We start from the raw sequence: 5,747 nt of genomic DNA, 5'->3' as shown, positions 1-5,747 counted from the left end.
ATCTATTGTAGGAAGGTCTCCCCTCCTAATATGGGATAAATATGGAATACTGAATCATCGTTGATTTGTTTTTAATAGCCGATTTGCAAAATCTTTATTAAATGTTCGTGTATTTTTATTTATTATTTTTTTAATGTTAAAGAAAACGGATAGCATTTGCTGATTTTTTTCCAAGAACTGCTGTTCATGCGATAAATTATAACATCGTAATTAAACGCACTTCCACAGTCTGCCTGCAATTTACACGTATAAGTTCTGATACCTACAAGGATTTATGAACAAACATAATCAAGCGGCTAGTCAAGTTTTTATAACCAGAAAAATGTTTAAGAGTGCGTTATAAAGGAGATTCTAATAACAGCAAAACCAGAAAATTCACACTCCACACTTATTTAATGACATCTAGTAAAGTAAAATAATTTACTTTCCAATAAGCCGTTCAATAAATGATGGAATACATGCGATTAATCAGACAATAAATTATATAGTTATATGATATAAAATCCCCTCTATTATAGATTTTTAATTAACTTCAATCATTTATTTTTAGATAACTAATAATAATAATTGGAAAGTAGTATTGAAATATTAGCTTTTACGGTAACTGCCAGGTCATCAATTTGATCCAGTCATTGGATCAGAATGATATGCAACTTTTTTATACAGATTTCGGATCCGATCAACATTGAAATGTAAAAACTGCATTTTCATTTAAATAATTTATCATAAATGTAATTATTAGTATAAAGAAACATTTTTGGTACTGTACGCAATTTTTAGTTTACAGAAATGATTTGCTACTTATTGCTGGTAGAATTAAGCTGGATGTTTAAGGACTTCATTTTCGAAATTCCCTGATTTTTCCTTAACTATACATTTTTTATTTTCCTGATTCATTAATATTCACATACTTGCATTTTAATTTCGCAATACTTTTAATATAGAATCCTTTATAAACGGAATAACACAGCATTCCAGGTACAATTTTAAAATTCTCAAAGTTATTACTTTTATTTTGAACAAAAAATGTATTTTCTATTTGTATTTGTTTGTCAACAAAATATTTGAATTTCCAACAAAATAATTAAATTCGAACATAATACTTAAATTTTCAACTCAAACAGATAAATTTTGAGAAAACAAGTGTCACAGTTGATATTTCAATAAAAAAAGATTAAATTTATACAAAAAAAAAAATTTTTAATCAAAAAGACGAATTTTCAACAAATAAAGATTTTTTACTCAAGAAATAAATAAAAATTTACCTAAATTGATGAACCTTCAAGCCAAAAAATAATTTGCTACAAAACTGCTGCATTTTTACCCAACAAAAATGAAATTACAAACAAACAAAATTATTTTTTTATCAATAAAAGAACATTTTCAACTAAAAATAATCAATCTTAAAAAATCGAAAAGTTACATTTTCAGTTAAAAAATTAATTTTAAACACAAAAAAAGGCTTTTGCACTAAACAATTCAATTTTCAACAAAAGACATGAGCCTTCAATTTAAACAAAAATTGAACACTGTAGTTTAACTTTTACATAAGTGGTTGAATTTTTAATTAAAAAAAGATAAATCTTAAATAGTTAAACTTTTGACCAACGAGATGAATTTTCAACTAAAATATAAATCTTCAACACAAAAATGATTTCTTAGCAAGGTGATTCGATCAAATAATTCAAATAAAATTGTTGAATACTCAAGCAAAGAAGAATAATTTTTAACTAAAAAGTTGCATTTTCCTAAAAAATGAAATTTTTACTTTTTAATTTTTAATTTTTACTTTACTTTTTGAATTAAAAAGATAAATTATCAAAAAAATAGTTGAATTTTCTGTTAAGAAAGGTTTTAGTTGACTTCCATGATCAAAGCATGAATTTTAAAAAAAGAAATACATTTCTACGAAAAAAATATAATGTTCATTCGAAAAAGACGAATTTCTAACCAAAAAAGATAACCTTTTAACAAAATTGTTCAAATCTCTACCAAATTGATGCGTTATTTTCCAAAAAAGATTAAATTTCTCTTAAAACAGATAAATTTTTATTTAAAAATGGAAAGAAAATTTAAATTTTTGAATTTTCATCCAAAAAAATTCCAGTTAACTTTTCAAGATCAGAATATGAATTTTTTAACAAAAAAATAAGTTTCTATGAAAAAATTGTATTTTCTGTCAAAAAAAAACAATTTTTTTAACCAAAAACGGTAAATTTTTAACAAAGTAGTTGAATTATTATCTAGAAAAGATGAAATTTCTCTTAGACAAATGAATTTATTTATCTTTAAATTTTTTTTAATTGTTTAATTTTTATTTTTAAAAATATAGTTGACTTTCCAACACGAAAATAAGAATAAGTTAATTTATAGTAATTCGAATAAGTCGAATTTTTCACCAAAAATTATGAATTTTTACAAATGTTGTTAAAGAAAAATGTAATTATACTAAAATAAGTTAATTTTTCCGTAGAACCGTAAAAAAATCGAACCGTAGAACTTCCGATTGCCGGTTGGGCGCTTTTTCCTTAAGCTACTAGAGAGATATAAATAAGAGTTCTTTTTCAGAAATAATAATAATAATATATAGGATGATAATGAGATAATAGGATAATAGGATGATAATACAGAATGCTTAAAAAATTTTACACGTAACACCTGGAAAAATAATGCGTGAAAAGCGCTCGACTGGCAATTGGAAGTTCTGTGGTTCGATTCCCAGCAGAATGAAGGTGCAGATCTTTTTACAGAAAAATTTATTTTCAAAAAGATAATCTTCAGGTGAAAGTTCTTGCGAATTTGCAAAAATTACGCACATGAGTGAATGACCCCCTCCCCTCTACTATCACAAATCGTAAATAAATTTCTCGACCCCTACCCCCTTGAGCTGTTACGTGATTTAAGTACGGTCCCTTATGTACTAGAAACAATTTAAATATTTCAAACCCACAAAAAATAATGATGATCGAAAAAACTTGCAATGCCTATTTTTCAACTTAATGGGGGTTTTTTGGTATGCATAAAAGTTTTATGCGGATTCGAACGAATTTCTGGGCGATATGTATACAAATTGGAACATAAAATCTTCCAATGCATTTTTGGACAACTTCGGGCACACTATAACAATAATCTAATAAAATAAAAATAAATAAAATAATAATAAAATTAGTGACATTTTAATACATTTTATTTTTAATAAAAATCTAATAATAATAATAAGAATTGAATAATAATCTATTGTCGTCTGTTATCATCGATCCTACAATCTTTAGAAATTATTGAATGTTTTTGATGCATCCCCTTGATGCATCATATCCATATTTATATTTAATTAACCGTATTTTTCTTCTCAGTATGTAATGTATATGCATTATAATTTTTTTTCATTCAAAACACACATGTAAGGTATAAATCCTAAAAACACATCACGCAGGCTTTCTAAAGGCACATATTCATCCAAAATGACGAATGAACTGTTTACTTAAAAACCCATCAATGGTATCCATTACAACCTGTTACGTTATCGGATTGAGTTCTCCATTAGGCCTCCTCACTATTATACATTCTGTATATCCCATATCAAAGACGATATCTCTACCTCTTGATCTTTTTTCTTCGATCCTGGAGGGAAAAAGAGATAAAGAGAAAAAAGATGAAATTTCTGGCTCGCGACTGTGTTATGGTCCATATCTGTCTGCGAACCAAAATTAAAAAGTGGATAAAATATTTTCGCCGAAAAATGTCAACGAGTCTGTGCTGTCAACTCACTGGCATTCTGACCAAGTTCACGAGAGGGAGATTCAAGTTCCCACGGAGCTCGAAAGGCCCAGTCAATATCGATTAATTTTTAATGATATTGATCGTTAAATACTTGCTTAATTGTCAATTATTATTATAGAAGTTATGTAATATTGCCGAAGGGTTGATAACTTCTGCAACCAGTGTGTGATTGAATTAAAAATGTTGAAAGAACCATTCTCCATCTATTAAAATTTTGCAAAAGAAAAAAGACTTAATGATTTTATGAGAAATCGTTTCATAAGAAGTTCTGTAAGCAAAAAATAAAAATTAAAAAAAAAGATAATTTACGGGGCCGTTCAAAAACCATGTCAAGCTATTTTGAACATTTCTGAATTCTTTTAAACTCAAAAAGATGAAATTTCATAGAAACAATTTCAACTGTTAAGCCACAAAGATGAATTTTCCACAAAAAAGTTGGATTTTCAAATTGAAAATATAAATTTAAAAAAGAGATAATTTTTAATCGCATAGATAAATTTTCCACTAAATACATGAATTTCCAACAAATACAATCAATTTCAAACAAAGTATTTTAATTTTAATCCAAGAACTTGAGTTTAGAATCAAGAAGATTAATTTTCTTTAAGAAACGACGGATTTACGAGAAAATTACAAAATTAAAAAGTAGTTTAATTTACAACTTAAACCCTTCACTCTTCTACCAAAAATGGAATAATGAAATTTTTAATCAAAAAAATTAGTTTTTAACAAAATAATTCAAACTTCTACCAAAAAGATAGATCTTGAATTATTACAATAAATTTTTAACAAAGATTAACAAACGACGAAAAATGTGAATTTTCGAAAAATAAATTTATTTTTCAACCACATAGTTGAATTTTTAATAAAAAACGAGTTATTTTAAACCAAAAATAGAATAATTAAATTTGCAGTTGAATCAGTTGATTCTTAGCACACACAAAAAACAAATTTTTAATAAAATAGTGAAGTATACCACCAAAGAGATGGATCTATATCTAATAAAATAAAATTTTACAAATTAATTTAACTTTAAACCAAGAAGTTAAATTCCCAATCAAAAAGATTAATTCTTAACCAGAAAAGATAAATTCCTAATGAAGCAATAAAAAAATAATTTTTTAACCAAAAAAGAATTATTTTCTACAAAGTAGTTCAACTTTAAATCAATAAAACGAAAGTTGAATAAAGTAGTTTAACTTTCACTCAAGTAGTTGAACTTTCAATTGAAAAGATTAATTATCTATATAAATATGAACCTATAACAACAAACTTTTCAAAAGAAAAAAATTAACAAAATAGTTACTCTTCAAGCAATAAAATAAATTTGTAAGAAAACAGTTAAATTTCTAACAAAAAAGTGGATTTCCAACAATATATTTAAATCTTCAATCAATAAAGTCAATTTTATACAAAGTAGTTCATTTTTAAACCAAGTAGTTGAATTTTCAATCAAAAAACATGAATTATCAATAAAAAATTTAATAATTGAGTTTTCAGATAAAAATGATTGATTTTCGACCAAAAATGGAATAGTTAATCTTTCATTTTTAAAAATTCATTTTCAAACAGAAAGAAAACTAATTCTTATTTTTAACCGAAAAAGAAGAATTCTTAAGGAAAAGTTTAATAGCTGAATTTTCAACTAAGAACGTTCAAATTTTCAACCTAACGCGAAATGGTTAGTTTTTCAGTTAAGTGAATTAATTTTTAACAAAGTAGTTCAACTTTTAACCAAGTAGTTGGATTTTCAACCAAAAAAGATGAATTCTCAATGAAAAACTAAATAATTGAATTTTCAACTAAAAATTATCGTTTTTCAATAAAAAATAGAACAGTTAAACTTTCATTTAAAAAAATTAATTTTGAAACAGAAAAAAAACTAATTCTCATTTCTAACCGAAAAATATGAATTCCTAAGGAAAATTTTAATAGTTGAATTTTCAAGCAAACCCGAAATGGTTAAT

This window comes from Belonocnema kinseyi, chromosome 8 (assembly GCF_010883055.1).
Source record: "Belonocnema kinseyi isolate 2016_QV_RU_SX_M_011 chromosome 8, B_treatae_v1, whole genome shotgun sequence".
Taxonomy (NCBI): domain Eukaryota; kingdom Metazoa; phylum Arthropoda; class Insecta; order Hymenoptera; family Cynipidae; genus Belonocnema; species Belonocnema kinseyi.
The sequence above is the reverse complement of the archived record's forward strand: the minus strand, read 5'-3'. Positions refer to the sequence as shown.